Below are 19,596 nucleotides of genomic sequence, written 5' to 3'. Positions count from 1 at the left end.
GGCATAGCCAATAGGTCTCGCCTTTGGGGCCTTATAAGTGTTTAGCCATGAACAGTTGCATAACTAAATACTTATAAGGTCCCAAAAGCGAGACCTATTGGCTATGCAAAGCGGCCGTGCGGCCGCGAAAGTGAAAGTGATCGGGATCACGATCAAACATCAAAGCGGCCGTGCGGCCGCTAAAGTGAATGTAATCGCGGTAAAGTGCGGCGCATGCGCCCGCGCACATGCACTGTAGCTCCAGGCCGGCCTGGTAGCACTTTTTGGAGCCCTCTCAATAAGTCTCGCCAGACCAGCGCATGCGCTGGGTCAGGCGAGACCTAAAAAACTTAGGGTTTACCAGTGGACAATACACAATTTGTCAGTTAGGTAATAGTAACACACACCCAGTTTTTTTCTTTTGAACAGACACCACCATGTCCAGGTCCTGATGAAAACCCCATAATGGTCACGGGGTTGGAAACGCGTTGACCTCAGCATCTGGGATAAGACATTGCAGTGTGCCCAGGAGAGAACTTATAAAAAAATTGCTCTCCTTTTGACAAGACTTAAAATTATAAGTCCCAGAGCTGCGGACACGGGCAGGAGACAACAGACATGTAGTCTGTGTTCACTTTGTTTACTCTCCGCCCACGTGTGACTGTTATTTTTAGTTAAGGACAGGTGTCCTATGTTTTGTAATGTAATTGTTAAAATATGCATATACTTTTCATGTATTTGTGAACACTTTCCAAAATCGTGTTGAATGTTAAAAAACTTATCATTTTAATCTGTTCTTTATGATGACATGATGAAAAAGCATCTAACATTTTTCTAAAAAGTGAAAAAGAAAAGTGGAATAAATCACACAAGCTTGTGGATTAGAAACATCGGCTTGTTATTTGTTTAATAGTTTATCAGTGGATTAATGCAACTAGATACTTGTTTGTATACAATGAGAAACCATTTCAGCAGGATCTACATCTCATCTATCTTTTACATTTCATGGAGTGGTTTGGTCCTTGACTTGGTTGTGGGGCATGAGGGACCCCAATTTAAACAGCAAAGCAGGTCAGCTTATCATAAAGAGAATGACAAAAGGGAACCTTTGCAATAGTCAGCCTCAGGGACTTTTATTCAGTCTGCATCTACTCCTCAATCACCTTCTTTCAAAAACGTCTTTCTATGCTAAACAGTCTCAAACACACAAATATGCATGCTTGCAAAATGCACACACATTCTCTCAACCTTCTAATCATAACATACAATCAAAATGCACAGATCATCAAAAAATGTTTATGCTACTCCCTTATGATCAGCTCAACTTACATAATGTTCAAGTGAATATAACCTTCATTACCTAACTCAGTCAAAACACATCCATTCGTGTCAAAATATGGAACTTTAGCATCCAGTGCTCTTCATTAGAGTCACTTTCAATGCTTCCAGTATAGTTAGTGTGCATTAGGACTAGTGGTCAATGAATATAGGTCTTTTTCCCGCAGTCTTTTTTCCCACATGGAATCACAACGCGGTCGTTACAACGACCGCGTTGTGATTCCGCATACCATTACTCCGCAAGTCGGAACAACGACGTGCGGAGGGAGGGCGCTGGATGTTGGAATAGTATAATTTACTATTCCAACTCCAGTCTTTGCGGACACTAGGGACGGTGTTGGATTTTAAATCCAACACCTCCCCCCCCTCCGCAAGTCGTTGTTCCGACTTGCGGAGTAATGGTATGCGGAATCACAACGCGGTCGTTGTGACAACCGCGTTGTGATTCCATGAGGGAAAAAAGTTTCGTCATAAACGTTGATTACCATGGTCAATACCTTTTAAATGTTCCAAAGCTTCTCCATACTCTTTCTGGTATCAGCAAACAGGGACTGGGCCTACAATGTCTGGAGAATAAACTTTGGTTTCATAATAATAGTCTCATTTGTACCCAAAGCCACAGACAAACTAAATGTTTGAGTAGCCTTGTGCTTGACTGACATTCACTATAATTCCACAAATCATTCCATTTTCCTCCTTTTCGTGCACAACTGTTTTTCTATGTTAATTACATCATTACGTGTAGCCCTCGATCTAAGGCTTCTTAGCCATCTTCTCAATTACACTTTAACCACCAACAATCTTCTTCAAATCAAGATGTTGCCAAATCTCAACATACAATTTAAGACAACAAGAGCAACCCAAATGTCCTTGTGAACATAGGTATCAAATGAACATTTGCAACAAGCATTCACTTGGAACTCATTTGAAAAACAGTATAGTATAAGAGGGGCATTTGGGATTGAATCAATCAGGCAGCAGAGAATTCAGTAAGACGTAAACTTTCTGTCGTGAATTAATCTCAGGAGACAATCATTTACAAGTCAACCAATGTTTCTCATATTCAGTTCATCCAAATTGAATTTTATTTCTAACAGTCATATAAAAACTGCAGAAAATAGTCAGGTGAGTGGTGAGAGAGTTACTCAACAGAGACCCAAGTGAGAAAAATCATAGCTGAACAAAGTAACAACAGTGACAAATTGTTTGACTAAAATTGTACATTGGTATACAGCAAAAGACAACTAATGGTATTAAACACAGTTAGCCACATAAGGGGTAGTACCTGGTGTATGGTTAGATCTGAAGTTTGTCTTCAGGCGGTGTCGACAATGTTCAGCCCTGAGTGGGATATGAGGGTCTCATCAGGACTGAGAATAATCTGGGAAGATGAAGAATTGTGCGTGAATAATAAAGTTTACACAAAGCTCAACCTACAGCACTAAGTTTAATGAGAGTTTAAATTCTCGTATTTTCTGTATCACCGTTATACAGTTCTCATGAGTTCATTAGTTAATTCATACTCTTCAATAGCCTAGTCAAGTAATGATATGATATTTAAAGAATCTTTATTTTAAAATTTGCCTTAATTTAATTTAATGCCTCAAAGAAAGCACATGAGAGCACAGTGTACATATCCAGAACGATGATATCTCTAATATGTATTCATTACTTTCATCTTAATTTGTAGGGTCATTGGTTAATAATCACTCTCTATGTGGATTTAGCTTTCCAAATGATGAACCATTTGTAGCACTTTCTGTGTTGATCACAAAATAATTAATACTTAGGCAGTAGTAGTGGGTGGTGTGGCAACACGTCAGGGCGCAGTGACCAGCTAGGAATTGTAATCTCTAAATTTAAATGTTAAGTGCAACTCCTGTTATTGCCTCATCAGAACGATAGGGGTGATCATAGGTAGGCCCTGTGTACAAATAGGGCTTCATTCTCAGGGCAAGGTCCCCTCTAATCCTGAATAAACTGGAAGTAGGAGTTACTCGCATATTAGGATGAAAGAATCTGCGATAACACCATGGATCTTTTGGGGGATAAAATACCAGGTAGAATTATTGGGGAAATTGGAACTAGAGTTTCCCGTTTACCCCAGGTATTTCGGAGTTCTACGGTCCCAAGTCTATGCGCCAGTAACTCAATTCCCTGGAGTAACCAATTTATTTATTTATTTGGAAGGTTTTATATAGCGTGAACAAGACCCTTACGGGTATGAGAGTGATGCACATGAGGAGATATTTGAAACAAACAAAGTTGATATGCACTATACAGAATAACAATTGTATTACGAGTTATATACATACTTCATGTGAATTTGGACATGAGAAGAGATGCCTCTGATGTCAGTTCCTGCAAGGGTGGAGTAAAGTGACCTTGGGATGAAGACCATACACGAAATATGTGGCCATTTCAAAGAAACTTTGCATTGGTGAAGAAAAGAAATTTGATATACCCAAAGCTTTTTTTGGGGGTGTAATTTGGAAAACATAAGGGAGGAAACAGATTTTGCTCCAATCCAGATCATCAAAAAGTTTTTTTTTGATTAGTCCAAATGAAGATTGCGAAACCATATACAATAAACATATTGCTTCTAAATAATTTAACAAAAAATTCTAATCTTCAAATAACTATTATTGAAAACAAATACACCAAAGTAAATATTCATTGATTTGGCACTTATTTGATGAAAGCATAAGACACTGATTTTATTTCAAATGCAAACTTGCATTTCTCATTTCCAAAGTGAAGGAAATATATTCTATCCACTTCCTATTGTATAAACAGCCACAATACCGTGAAATAAGTAACAAAAATGTAATTAAATCCATATTACACAACTACCCAAAAATGTCAATTTTTTTTGCACCGGTGGAATATACTTAGCTTCTCTAATCAGTTCGTTACAGAAGTAAAAAACCCTTATCTGGCACATGGCATGTGCTCCATCGATGGCATCCAGAAAAGGCACAGACACCATTACATGTGTACAAAAGCATCACTTTCCTGGTAATTTCAGCCACTACAAATACTGTTTCTCCCTACTCCTCCCTTTATTTGTTACTGGTGGTTTCCTTCAGTCTCCCCTACTTTCTCCATACCACCCCTGCGGGTCTATTGCTGTCTTTTCTTTCCTTCTGCATAATTTTCTCTCTGGCTCTCCTTTTGCTCTCCTGATTATTAAAGATAAAGACTAACCCATCACATCAGTAATTTCTGAGAGAGCTCTGCAATGGAACGGGCCGCATCCGCCCCTCCTGAGTCCCACAAATTTTACTTTTGCAATTTCACGCTTTTGGTTATTATCAGACTGCATCGTCCCTGCTCGGTTTCTGTTTCTGTCTCGCCCCCACCCCCTCCCCTGGAGAGAGTACTTAAACTTGTTTTCATTCCCTTATTCTTTATTTTTTTAATGTCCACTCTCTCTGGAACCAGTAATGTTCCTCCTCTTTTTTTCCTCTCCCATTTCCTGCTAATTCTCCACCATCTGCCTTAACATCTGTTAAAAATAAAATTTTCGCTCACAATGGAAGGGCCTTGCCGCCTTGCTTCTTCTCCTCGTCGCCACTCCGCGACTCACGTCACCCCTAAGAATCCGCTCCTGAGTTTTCAGTAAAAGTTTGGCCCATTTTTCGGCCTAGCGTCCCTAGGCACATCCTCCTCTGTTTACTGTTCCCACAAGGAGCCCATGGCTTAAACACAGCTATTAGAGAAGGAGGATGTCTGTGTGCATGAGTATGCGCGTGCGCATGATTGGCTGGGAATGTGTTACACATCAGGGGTCCTCTGTAAAGTGCAGTTTTGATCCTAGTAATGCGAATATGTTTTTGGTACGTTTATTTCGATATATTACTTTTTTGTACAGATTTGTGCTCCTAATGCTGGGTGTCCTCCAGCATAAATGTGTTCATAAGGGAAAATTCCTGTGCCTTCAGACAGGTTATTCCTTATATGCAATGTATGTTTTCTCCCTTTTGTCAGATGTTGGCAGGTGTGGTACAAACTCATTTGTAAGGATTTTAGATGTGTTTGCTGAGGTGAGAGTGCTTTCACTGCACCTGTGAGCACTTGGAGGTGGCCACGCGTATGTGCATATCCATGTATATGCTTTGGGACATATGTACAAGGAGTTAACTCCATCATAACATAACTTTTTCCAATGTCCTGGTGGCGTTAACCTCTTTGCCTTATTGTAAATAATGCCCTTATTCACACAGCACTTAGCGTGAAAAGGGCGTGCAAGTGGGCATTCCGCCGCAACACCCATTGCTTTTTGATGCTACCCAGATTTACAAGTTATCCATTCCCCCAAGATGTTCCTTTCTGCACATAAACAATTGCCCCTGCAGGGCAGGCACTCTTGCAAAATGGCGCTAGGTTGCCTGAGCTGGTGCCAGGCAGCATTTTTAGCACCAGGACTAGGGTTAACGGAAGGGTGTGCAGCATTCTCGTGAATACGGCGTTTCCCTGCATTTTGAAACTGTCGGAGCGTAGCGTTACCAGTTTTGGCGTAACTCCTCGTTCCATCAGTTTCTTGTAAATATGCCCCTTTGCTCCTTGGATTGCATAATGCAACACCGTAACTATTATTGAAAAGCTACTTGGACCTGTGACATATGCATTTTGACACTACCTTCTCCCTGTTCCTAACCTCACCTGTGTTTTTTGGAAAGGTCATCAGATTAGGGACTCGAGCTTGTAGACACTTAACTGCATCTGGCAACGTTCAAGAGAGTTTGACATGGGTTGCGGATAGCAGCCGGAAACATGACTACTTAATCTAGAGGCTTGTTATTCTCACATCCTTTTAAACATATTTTATTATGCCACACATCTAAAGGGCCTATTTATATAATAAAGCAAATATGTCTATTGCGGGCTGTCAGCCTGCTTTGTCAATGCTTGTTTTCTTTTGTCATGGTTTTCGTAAAACGTTATTGTTGGGTTAGCTGATGGGACCTCAACAATATATATATATTTTTTTAAAGCAAAAAAAAATAAGTTTGCTATGTATGCAATAGCAAGTGGAAGAAAATGTGAATGACTGCCAATGGCTTTGCTGAAAGCCTCTATACATAAAAATATCACAGATATAATTTTAGTAAAGCCAAAAGGTCTTGGCCAATGCCATTCTTAAACACAGACAGTGGTCCTAGGATTCTCGCTATTTAATGAATAATTTTACATATTTTCTTTTTGTACTGCTTTTGGTGGAGGTTCTTGCGTATTCACTAAGGTTCCGTTGATTCAGAGGAGGAAAAAAGACCCATCTGTTTTGCAAGTAGTACCTCTGGTAACCATTGTTGTAGGTTTTATATCAGGGTGCAGTAGCGGTCCGTGGAGGGAGTTCGGTGGGGCAATGAGGCGGGGGAGGGGCAGGGTGGGGAAATGTAAACACCGGAATATGGATGAACGGAGGTAAGTACACATTTAAATAAATAAAACGAATTCCTTTGCACGCGCTGCATCGCAAAATGCGATGCAGCGCGCGCAACGAAATTTGATTTATTTATTTAAATGTGTACTTACCTCCGTTCATCCATATTCCGGTGTTTACATTTCCCCACCCTGCCCCGCCTCACTGCCCCACCGAACTCCCTCCACGGACCCCTACTGTCAGGGTGTGTAGAAAAGTGCATTTGCAGTACCTGGGGCAGATATCATGTAAGTGCCCAGCCACAAAATGTTGTTGTGAGAAGACATGCTGGTAATACTGGCACATACAGTATGCTGCCTGTGGAAGTAAGGAGGTGTACAGAGAGAAGCTATTTTTTTGACAGATAACTACTCCTTAACTCTACAAAACTTGTAGCATCGGCATTGTGTCTCCATGGATGCTTCCATGTGAGATGAACAGCCAGGGCTGGTGGGTCAGTGGACTGATGGGGTCTTTGTTTCACCTCGTGGTCATATGGTAGAATCCTGATGTGTCTGCTTAGACTTTCATCGATCCAAGGCTGATAAAATGAGTACCATTGAGTCTGGTAACAATAAAAACCTGTTATTTTCAGCGCCAAGATATCTGTCAGGGTGAATGTGGAGAAGTGTGGCTCAATGGTTAGAGCGGCAGACCCTGATGCAGAAGTCTGGCTCGGGACCAGGGTTCAATTCCTGCCTCGGCAGGCCTTGGGCTCAATTTCCTCGGACCTGATAATTCTCGCCTCGGTGCCTATCCTAATCATGGGTCCCACTCTGCAACTCTGGGCAATAGCTTGCTTAAACTCCACAACGGCCCCAACAACGCTAGGATGCCTGGCCTCACCTTGGGGGTGCCCAGGAGTGGACACTTCACAGGGATAGGCCAGGAAGGGTTCCACAGCGGTATTCGTACAAGCGCCGAGATGCCTCCGGGTAGTCGTGCGCTATACAAGTACATCTACATTTACAATGTGCACTTTACAAATACACATTTTGTTGTTAGCTGTGCCAATTTAATAATCTTAAGGCAATCTGAACTCCAGTTGTAGTTTACAATGACACATTAACAAGGAGCTAATGTGTTGCTTGCTTTAAACAGTACAATCGTTTCCTTACTCTAGAAAGACTCTCCCTAAAAATACCTACTTAGAAGAATGACATTTTACTTCAATGAGTATTCGACAGACATTTTGTAGTGGGGAGTTTTTTCATAGTCCTAGTTCCCATTTTGAAATGGATTTCACAGTTTCATAAACAAAAGTGCAGGTTTACGTTTTGATTTTATGAATCATTTGAATTAAAAGTATAGACTTCTGGGGTTGGGCAAGATGGCCGCTGACTGACCTCAGTGAGAGCCACAGCTGCTTTCGCCCTTCCTGAGGCAACTAAGGATGTACTGGCGGATGGAATAATATGGTCTTGTGTACTCGCCCACTTTGCTCGGAATGTCAATTGCTGGGACCCGGGAGCCACAGACATTTTTTGCTGCGGTCAAGGGGGTTTGGTCTGGTCCTCCGGCTGCTTTCATTATTGTCTCGGAGGTGTTGCTGGTTTCGCCTGCAAATCATGGCGCCCAAGAACAACAAGATGCCCAAAGAGGCTGCTAAGGATGCCTCAACTGATGCGGTTCGAGGACCGAGTCATGCTCGGCATGGGGGCCAAGCGAAGAGGGGGGATGACAGCGCGACGAAACTGAAAGAAGCTGGTGTGGAAGGAGGGAGCAGCGGCGGCTGCCGGGGAAGGCTCCCTGTGGCAGCCGACCGTAGTTGAGGCTTTCAGGACATCAGCGGCCTTCTGCACCCTTTCCACTGCTCCAGGTACTCAGGAAACCCACAGTGTTATGGAGAGTGCAGCGTTGGACATCGGATATGACCCGGCAGTCACTCTGGTGGCTGGGGATGCAGTCGAGGACGAGAGCCCTATGCAGCTTACTTCTCCACCTCAGCCAGGTGCAAGGCTGACTGCACAACCTGGACTGGAGCCAAATTTCCCTGGAAGCCAAGAAATTGAAAATGCTGAGAACGATGAGAATTCAATAGTGGGGCTACAACTACAGCAGCTTCCTGGGGGACTGGGTGTGACTGAGAATATGGTGGAAAGACTTTCAGAAACCGGGGAATGCCCCCCACAGGTCAATACCAGCATATTGCATAGCGAGATAGCTGTTAGTGAGCCTGCAACCACAGAGGCTGGAGCTCAGAACAGCAGCGCCTGCCCTGTCTGCCCTGACATCCCATCGGAGGCACTGCCCATGGATATTGCTGTGGGAAATGCCGCTTGTAATCTCATCGGCCACACCACGACCCTATCGTGGTCCAGCGCACCCCTGCTGTTCCCTGAAGAGGATACATTTTATTCATTAAAGGATGACTCCGACTCATCTGGGCCCAGTGATCTTAACACGTCTGACGAGACTGTTTCGGGGGAATCGTCTGCTAAGCAAAAAAACATTGCAGAAGATCCTTCAACTCAAAGCGACAGGCAAGGTCCAGAGCTAGATCTTCTAGATCAGATTCAGCCACAGCTCATAAGCTTGAATGAGACTACTCCACAACAACTATGACCACGAGTTTGGATTATGGATCTAATACAGCGATTATCATGCAAGGTGGCTCTAGTGGCTCTATTGGCTCTGAATCTGTTGCTTCCCCACCCACACTAGAGCTATAGTATGCAACCCTTAAGCAGATGCAGGGGGAGGCCAGACAAGAGAGCCGAAGGGCACTCCAGCCTACTGAAAAATTGCAGGGGTCTACTTGCAAAATCAACAAACTGTGTTCTGACATGACTGAACGGGTAACCCATGTGGAAGAGAGAGCTGTCGCCTTGGAGGAGGAAGTCGACAAGCTTCGGGCATTCAAGGAGGCACAGGAAAAGCAATCTTTGGATATGTGCTGGAAGCTTGAAGATTTTGAAAACAGGCAATGTCGAAATAATGTACGGCTACTGGGTCTGGCCGAAAATGTGGAAGGGGAAAACACTATGGCCTTTGTCGTCTCCTTACTGAAAGGTGCCTTTCCCGACCTCGCCCATTGGAACTGGGAGATGGAGGTCCAGTGGGCTCATCGCTTTCCAGTGACTCAGAAGATTAACGCAACCAGCCAGGGGGAGCGGCCCAGAGCAATCTTGATTTATGTAGAGAATTTTCTTCTAAGGCAGGTCATAATCGATCGGGCAAGACCAAACTCGAAACGGTCTTATGAGGGCTATACTTTCTTCGCTCGCCCTCACTTTTGCCACACTATGGTCGAGCGGAGGTGGAGACTCCTGCAGCTAATAACTCCCTTTCAGGGGTTGGGCTGCGAGGCTTTTCTGTTATTCCCCGCCCGGCTCAAGGTTATCCTGAAAGGGAGGGTGCAAATGTTTACCTCCGAAATTAAAGCACAAGAATACATTACTGAGCTTAAGGATGCAGGGGGAGGAGTGGAATGGGCCTCACACAGCATGGGGGCACAACAGCTGAATGATGATTGGTTTCTGGGGACCTGAAGTCTATATCTGTATTGGTTCAATACCCTATCCTTCTTTTCACGTGTCTGTTTTTTGCCATAGACTTAGATGGTATGTGGGGGTGGGTGCACACTGGTTTAGGTGGCCTCGGTGGGGGTTGGAGGATGGCTGCGGCTCGAGATGTGAGATCAGCTTCCATACATAGGTCATGCTTGACCTATCTGCCTGTAAGGGTGGTAGCGGGGGTGAGGGTGGGGGGGTTCTTTTAGTGGGGAGGGGGCTAAGGGGGGGTGGGCAAGGGCACAGCACAATACTGCACAGTACAACATCTGAGGGAAGTTTTAGAGAAGAGTTTTGGGAATAGGAATTGGAAGAAAATGAGCTGCGTAAGATTAAACTTTGATATATCCAAAAGTGAAACCATAATGGGAGGTCTGGTGGCTGTGTGCAGGAACTGTCAAAGCATAACATAATGAGTTTGCGAATAGCTTCAGTTAATGTTTGTGGGTTAAATGATCAAGGTAAAAGGCAAAGGGCTGGATCCTGTTTAAAACGTGGCAAATCGATATTCTCTGTGTTCAAGAAACTCACATAGAGGGCATCGGAGGCAGCATCCTTGAACAGCTAGGATATAAGCTTATGGTGAATACTAAACAAGGCACCCGTACAAGAGGGTTTGCAATTCTTACTCGTAGGAGTGATATTAAGGTTAAAAGAAAGCTAGCCGATAGATGGGGCCATTGGGCCATGGCTGAATGCTCGGTGGGTGGGGACATTTTCACAATCTGCTCCGTGTACAGATCAACTGGTGATGATTCTGAGGTTCTCAAATTTTTGGATACTGAACTTGCATCCTGCCCTATGCCAGTAATAGTCTGGGGGTATTTTAACATTAATGGGTTGGGTGTGCGATGGAGCAACCTAAGTGGTGGATAATATGGTAGGAAAAGAAGGGTCTCCGTAGCACTTACGAATTTAATTAGGAATAATGGCCTCATTGACGCATGGGCTTATTTAAAACCCGAAGATCCTGGTAGTACATTTTTCTCGGCACCTCATAAGGTTATTTCACGACTCGATTATTTATTCGTGTCGCACCATTTTATTTCGAAGCTCAGGATAGAGATGTACCCCCGGATACTTTCGGATCACAATCCGCTAGTTCTCGCAGTCACCCTCACTGGGGGGGGTAAGGCAAGAACGGGGCTAGACCTTTGAGCAGGGGCTCTTACAAGATCCAGAATATGTGTCTCATATGAAGGGGTGGATTAAAGAATTCTGGGATTTTAATAGGGAGAGCGCACGCACAGGGATAGTGTAGGATGCCTTCAATGCAGGGGTCCGGGGCGAAACAATGAGCTATAGTATGCACCAGCAGAAGAAGGTAGCAGAGCAAGAGGAAGTAATAAGGAAAAACTTGATTAGGATTGAGGAGGATCTTGCAACAGCCATCAATATGGGCAGTCCAATTGAGGATATACTGCTTCAATTGGCCTCGATTAAGGCTGATGCTGGAGAACGGATAGCGGTTAAATCTGAAGAAACCTTCTTTGCAAAAAAAGAGCACTGCCATGAGTTCAGTGAATGGGTGGGGCATACCCTTGCGGTAAGGTTAAGACAAAAGATTACTGCAGGAGAGATATCTGAAATTTTGGATAACAATGGGAGTATAGTAGCTGATTCATCGGGGATTCGGGAGGCGTTCCGGCAATTTTACCAACGGCTTTAGAGTAAGGAACCCTCGAAGGCGTTGAATATAATCCAAGAGTATTTAGATAAAATGCCTTTGGAGGGCATCGATTCGGTAGATAAGGAGACTCTTGAGGCTGTTCTGACTCAGGAGGAGATAATGGGTGCATTGCAAAATTTACCATCTAGCAAGGCTGCTGGCCCAGATCAGATTCCTTTAGAGTTTTATAAAACCTTTGTAGATATTATCGGACCTGACTTGACTGAGATTATTCGTCAAGCTCAAAAGGGTGGCTCTGCTTCTGAGTCATGGGCAGGGGCGGATATTGCAATCTTTTTAAAAAAAAGATAAACCACCCAGGGAGCCAGGCTCATATAGGCCAATAACCCTTTTAAATAGCGATGTTAAAATTTTCTCCAAGGCTATGGCAACAAGACTAAATGGTATGATTGGAATATAATTCACCCCTGCTAACACGGGTTTATACCTGGGCGGGGAACAACGCAGCATATTCGCCGAGTAATAACCCTTTTTGATGTAACAGAGGTCTCAGGGGACCCTATGGCTGCTATGCTTTTGGATGCCGAGAAGGCATTTGATAGGGTCTCCTGGGACTTCCTGTGGGAAACTCTCAAATGGTTTGGTTTTGGGGAAGGTTTTATCAAAGCCATCCAAGTTTTATACAGAGCACCTACAGCGCGCCTAAGACTGAATGGGGGCTACACAGCACCCTTCTTTATTGAGCGTGGAACAAGGCAGGGCTGCCCGTGCTCACCCCTCCTTTTTGCTATGTACATAGGTCCCTTAATACGTCTACAGGAGTCCAATAATGGAATTAAGCCTATTGTGTGTCATGGTCTGGAATCCAAAGTATTGGCCTACACGGACGATCTTGCCATCGTCACGGCAAATCCTTCAACTGCGCTTACAGTGGTGGAGGAGGAAGCACAGGATTTTGGTAGACTTTCAGGGTACACACTAAACAAATCTAAAACTCAGATTATTAAGAATAGGCATGTTATTATGGCTGATTCGCGAGTAACTGGTTCAGCTGTGTATCTCGGTATTTACATTAGTCCGGCGCTAGGGAACTTGGTTGCAAAGAACATCGAGCCGGTAATCAGGAAGGCGAAAACTGATTTTGACAGATTTAATAATTTACATATGTCACTAATAGGCCGCTGCAATGTGGTTAAAACGATGTTTTTACTGATAATACTTTACTTGTTTAGGGCAATACCGACTAAATTCGAAAAACACTGGTTTGCAGCCTTGGAGAACATAGTAAACCGGTTTATTTTGGCGGGCGGGAAAACTAGGAGGGCCCTTAGGTTTATGTCACTCCCTAGGGAAAGAGGGGGCTTTGCCGTACCTGATTTTAAAACTTATTATTGGGCAGCGGCTCTCCAGTATATGAGTATCTTATTTAGTGCATGCCCCACTAATCCTGCGAATGATGTCAGGCTCCCTGATGTGTATAAGCTATTGCTCGGGGACCAAGCAGTGAACTGTTTGATGAAATTTAGTGTGCCCAGTTTTTATAAGAAGACTAAATTTAAGACTCTATTGGCCGCCTTTAAAATCTGGGTCGCACTTAAAAAGAAGAATGGTCTCGGAAGGATTAACTAATAAACTCAGCTCTATAAAAATCCTATGCTCCCTGAAATATTCTCTGATGGAACTATGGCGGATTGGGTGGGGCGGGGGATTCAGAATGTTGGGGATCTAATATAGACGGAAGGGTTTTGGCAGTTTAGTGATATTCAGAAGGAGTATGGGCCAGATAGGTGTAACTTTTTTAAATTCTTGCAACTGCGAAGCTTTTTTAATAAGAAGGTGGGGGGGTCTTAATGGGTTTGGGAAAATTAAAGTTATCGATACCATCAGAGACAGCAGGAAGTGCATTTAAAGATTAATGTATGCCGAATTAGTAGCGTTTAAACAAGACGATCTGGGAAAACACGCTGGAAAATGGGCAGAACGGGTGGGTGTTGAACCGGAAAAGTTCCTCGACTCTTTAGAACTGGGTCAGACGGTGGTGTGCTCAGCTGGGCTTCAAGCACAGCACTACAAAACCATCTTTTCACTCTATTACATCCCCCGCGAGGATTGCACAGTGGGGAGGGCAGGTAGGAATCAGATGTCAGCGGTGCGATTCACCAGATGCTGATCTTGTACATATGTTCACGACCTGCTCTCACCTTGAAACCCTGGTTGCCTCAATTACGATTTTTTTTTATTTGACACTACGTTTGAAAGTTATGCTTACCCCAGCTCTGATACTTCTTCGAGTTGGCAGCAATGAAGCAAAAGATTCTTCTTATCAATTTCTTTTCTTGGCTATGGCCGTAGTACGGATATGTATTGCCTCTGCCTGGCTAAACCCGGTACCCCCAACATTCCAGCAGTGGCTTGCGCGGTTGCTATCAATGTTTACCCTGGAAAGAGCTATCTATAAGAGAAAGGGTAAAAGAGGGAGACTCTTGGGTCGATGCATCTGGCCTCCTATAGTGAGGTGGAAGGAGACATAGCTGGTTAATGAGCCCTGAACTAGATGATAAGAGGGGCAGGAGATTTTATTTGCTACACCTGCAATTAAATCTTGTAAGTTTTATAGTGTGACCTATGAATTGATATATGGCTGAGCTCTTCCTTAATTATAATTTGAAATATGACAAATTTAATTTTATTTTTGATTGTTAAAAAAAAAAAAAAGTCTGGATTTAACCTCACGGTGTAATATGTTATATAATTGTGTGCTTTAAACAAAAAAATGAATTAAAAGTATATTTGAATCTACTAAGAAGTCTGTTTAATTGTAATAGTTTTCAGTTTTTAAGTCATCCTACTTAGAAGAGAAGTATTTGAATTGCAAGACCAACAAAAGAAGTGAAGTTGGGGTGGCTTTTTTGAGCATCATTTCATTTGAGTGTTGTGAAGGGCTTCTCAAGAAAAAGAAAAGAAAGCTCATCCTTACTACTACCTTCACTCAGGCTATTAATTTACTTAAAGAATAACATTCAGTCATATATAGTAGTTCCTGAAACTGTAAATACTTCAAACATTCAAAACAAATGTGGATTTGGAAATGATGACTCTGAGAGTCTGAATATGGAATAAAATTGTGATCATTGTTTATACTTTTGTACATAATGACAGTAAGGCATGTTTCATAGGGTAGTTAAAAGCCCTTCCTAGAAGCTGGCTGGACACCTGTAATTCTCAGAGCTTATTAGAATTCATTTTTTGATCCAATTTTAGACAGTCTTCTCACTTAACTGATTGCAGAGATAGAGAAAGAAAAAAGGTAACACTAATAGATAATGGTTTGACCAACTCATGGAAAATATTCTATCTTGCAAAGAGTGAGTGTACATTTATGTCATGTCAACACGGTACATTTAGGTTTAAATCTTTTTTATTAAAGTTTTCAACAGAGGGCGGAATGGCAACAAGCAATTACACTTTCCCCCACCCCTGCGGGAACGGGATAAACTGGGCTCGCCGCCCCCGCCACTGTACGCTCGGAGCGGCGAAAGCCTGCCCGCGAGGCCTATCACCCGCCACCCTAATAACCCCCTACCCCGAACCCAAACCCCCCAATAACCCCCCTCCCCTCGACCCCCCCACCCCTCCCTTCCCCGTGGAGAAAGAAACAGAAAAGAGAAGAGAAAAGAGAAAAGCAAGACATGAAGAACCGAACTCGGGGACACAGGGACCGGAGGGCCGGGCGCAGAAGGCCGCCCCTGGGCAGTAGCCCAATCATGGCGTCGGAGCAGTGTCCTTTTCCTCCGGGTCCGTGCTAAGCCGTAGGAGGCGTAGGTACCTGGGACAAGTCAGCTCCCTGAAGTCCTGGGTCAGGAGGGACCGGAACGGCTGCCACAGTTCAGAAAATGAGGCACCCTTACCGGCCAGTGTTAAGGAGATACGCTCCATCCCCAGGATGTGCCAGAGGCGGTTCAGCCACTCCAAGTGTGTAGGAATACGGGGCGTGTTCCAGCAGGCTAGTAGACATTGCGTGGCCGCCCCCAGTGCTAGAGCAATCTGTTTCCCCCTACGGGACTTCAAGGGGTAGGTAATGGCGTTGGGGACCCCCAGAATGATGTATGCAGGTAGTCGGGGCAGCTCCGTGTCAAAGTATCTATCCACCTCATCCAGGATTTGCCGCCAATACAGGGATATCAGGGGGCAGTCCCAGAGGATATGTGTCAGAGTGTAAATGTACCGTGTTAGTTCCGGGGAGCGACAGGAACTAACACTGTACATTTAATAGAATTCCAACTTAATTTCACACACATTCATTTTAATGGCCTCCAGTTGTGAAGTCGTTGACAACAGTATTTCAGTCAATGCACTTACTTAATTTGTATATCATTAGGCATCAATAGATCTAAATATGCAAGTTGATGGAGAATGAGTGTTAAACTATTCAGGAATCTAAAGATACTGGTTGTCTTAATGATGGTAAGAAACGTTAGAGTTAAATGCTAATTCAGTTCAAAGTGCAGGTCTCTCATGGGACTCTGGCAAGGTGCCTATTTGTGGTAAATTATTTCAAGGAAAGCAACTAGAAACTTTCAGTGGAAATGAAGAAAGAAATTAAGAAATATGACTAAAGATTTGGACTCTATGAAAAGGAAGGATGACAGCTTGTGTGAAAAGCTGGAGGACAGACTGTGAAGATCTGGAACCGGGGGAAGAGAAAAGAGTGAGTTCCCATAGAAAGGGGGTGAAAATAGGGTGGTTAGAGTAATCATGCTTTCAATTCCCTTGAAGCATTTGAGTTGTTAATTTTTTCTGAGTTTCTACAGATGCCTGAGGAACACCTGAAGGACTACTGTAAGAAGTTGGGTTATTAGTCAAGTGGGATGACTGTCCAACTTGAGTCAGCCACAATTCTTGCCAGAGTGAACCCTCAAAGGTGCTAAATTTACCTACGGTCAATACTCTGGTAGCTATGGCACAGAGCAGACAGGCTTCACTTATGACAATATGTTAATTATTTATGCAGTACTAAAGACAGAACAAAACAAAATAACAATCACAAACAGAATTAGACAAAAGAGGGCACTTTTTAATAAATAAAATTACACCAAAATGTCAAAATTCCAATAAGGGGAACCAATAACATAACTTTTTAAGTTTTAAATGAAAAAGCAAAATATTAAGCGACAACCATTGTCAACTGGTCATGGTAGACAGAGACCTGTGATTTGAGGCCGACCGCGATGGAGCAGAAAACAGGTTCAATCAGGTTGGCGGTTTTACCTTGTGAATTAGTCTAAAAAATGGAAGGCTGAAAAATCGTCAGCATGGTAAGGCAGCAGGCTGTAGCAGAGGAAGGCTTCAAGATGTTGGATAACCAATGGACATGGTCCCGGTGAGGCTGTTGTATGTTTGGTAGGAAAGCTCTGAGCAGGAGAAATTCTAAATTTACACCCAGAGAAGGTCCCTTGCAAGTCAAATACTTTTGATGCATTCACCTGGTCAAAATTTCCACATTTGCACTCAGCTACTTTTTCGGAGCTCAAAATCCTTCAGCATAGCAAGGCTGCAGGCTATTGAGGAAGAGGGCTCCACTAGGCCAGATACCTTCTCTGCGAGGTCTGGTTGAATCAAATTTGCTGCTGTGGAGAGGCTCCGAGTACGAGAAACCTACATTTTTAGCCCAGGGGCAACAGTTTGTCCCTATCATCAAGAGTTCTTGAAGTTGAAAATGTTTCTAAATACCAGGTTTCCAGGGGTGGTAGGAGAAGTCCAGACAGACACAGCTAAGGGTTATAGCACCTCAAGAACAACACTTAGAAGTCAGAACTCACTTCGGAAGAGGCCAACTGTAGGGTCCGGGGCAGGTGGATCTGATCAACTGCGCATTTGCAGAATAGGCCTCTTGCAGCTTGCTGTATTCCTGTAGCTTGAACAGGATGTCAGCCTTATGACCCTTGGAGTTCGATCTTTGTAATAGACGGAGCAAGTGCAGTAGTGCTTAATTTGGAAAGCTGTGGCTGGTGCAATTAAACGGCACACTGAATACCAAGGCAGGTAGTCTTAAATCCACTTGATGCTTTTTAGTCCACTACCAGACACTCCCTGCCAATTTATTTCACTCTTGCACATTCCTGCCTTCTCCCTTATTGACAGTTTTGCAGTTGTTCTCTTCATTTGTTTTATGATCTGTGTGTTTTTCCCTCTCTTGTGTTCGACAAATGTCTGATATGAAAAAATAAGTGTCAGTTCTCTACAATAAGTGCCAGTGGCCCCCATCGGGAACCAGCAAGTCACAGACAGCTGGTCCAGTCTTCTTTTCTTCCTCAAGTCCACAAAGTGTTCTGTAGAGGGTGCTGAGGATGCCACATTTATGCCTGGCACTAACTTGTGGGTGGGGTGAATCCTAGCTCCTCTCTAACCAGTAAAGTAAAAGTTCCCAAGGATAACCCTATCCACTTTTACAGCAGTTCCTGTCTACGCTACTACAACCAATCCCACAATGTCCCTTACTGCCTAAATCCAAGATGGTACAACCCATCTTACTTTGTGTAGAGCCTTTGTGTCCATCCAGAGGTGTGGCCAGGGTAATGAGCAGCCCCTTCTCTGTGGTTATTCCAAAACAGTTCTGGCGGTAGCTCATCTTCCACTGGGACTGGTGCCTGCCTGACTCGGGGTAGCAAAGGAAGGGGCCTGTCCTGATGGCATTCGGCATCTGCCTATGACAAGGGAGGGCCCTTTGAAGCAAATTAAGTACCTGGGCACTGCCCAAATGGTCATCCGAACAAAGGAAAAAAAACAACTCCCCACACCCTTGACACTGCTCTAGGAGCAGTTTTTACACCTCATCCAGACTTGAGTATTCAGATGGCAACAGCTGGAGGCTAATGCAAACTACCCTCAAGAGGCTTTAGGCAAGGAAAAGGTAAATTACTTTTCCTAAAAATGTAGTGAATATTCGGGAACCATTAAACTGGGCTTTTGAAAAATTAATATTGCTTGCTAGTGTTTCTTCGTGGGCTATCCAGCTTTTCAACATTGAAAATTACTTTTGGGGCCTAGTCACTATAAAGACATGTTCACTTTAATATTCTGCATGTCCTACTTGTAAATAACACACACCTTGCCTGATGGGCTATAAGACCTATATAGTGGTAACTTATTAAAAAGGTAGATTTTGACCTGTCCAAAGGGTTTATTTTGACAAGTTGAATCGGGGTTTTTATACTGCACCAGTCAGGTCACAATAGTATGCTTGAAGTCATATTTGCACTGCCACTGTAGTAGATGATACAAGTGCTGGAGTCCACTAGTAACATTTAACTTACAGGCCCTGGGCACACCTTGTACCATATAGTAGGGACTTATAGGAATGTTAAATATGCCAATTAGGGTTTTGCCAAATCAACCATATTAAAAGTGGGAGGTCAAACACTTTACTACTGGTTAGTAGGATAAAAGTGCACAGAGCTCTACAGCTGGAAAAACAGATAGAGCAAAAGTGTGGGGGGACACTACGCAAAAGAAGCTCATGTCCTACAACTACAAAATGCCAGACACATCTATACCCAACCTTCTACCTGCAACAATGCAGCAAGAAAAATTAATGGATTGTGCAAGAAACACTAGAACAGTAGAGTGAAACTCAATATTTTAGTGAAATGGCATCCATCCAAATTGTAGCACACAAACTTTTGTCACTGTCAAAATGTTGAACCAGCGTACAG

At 43.5% G+C, this 19,596-nt stretch overlaps 1 long non-coding RNA gene across 1 annotated transcript in view; it reads right to left on the bottom strand.

Annotated features, from left to right (window-relative positions):
- The window catches only part of LOC146867253 (uncharacterized), a 476,578-nt gene that overhangs the window by 52,836 nt on the left and 404,146 nt on the right, over positions 1–19,596 (bottom strand). Inside the window, exon 3 of the long non-coding RNA XR_014966080.1 lies at positions 2,603–2,698. This is a non-coding gene — a long non-coding RNA (uncharacterized LOC146867253). The remainder of the gene's footprint in view (positions 1–2,602; positions 2,699–19,596) is intronic.

This window comes from Triturus cristatus, chromosome 1_2 (genome assembly GCF_964204655.1).
Source record: "Triturus cristatus chromosome 1_2, aTriCri1.1, whole genome shotgun sequence".
NCBI classification, from domain to species: domain Eukaryota; kingdom Metazoa; phylum Chordata; class Amphibia; order Caudata; family Salamandridae; genus Triturus; species Triturus cristatus.
This window is presented reverse-complemented; position numbering and strand designations above follow the sequence as displayed.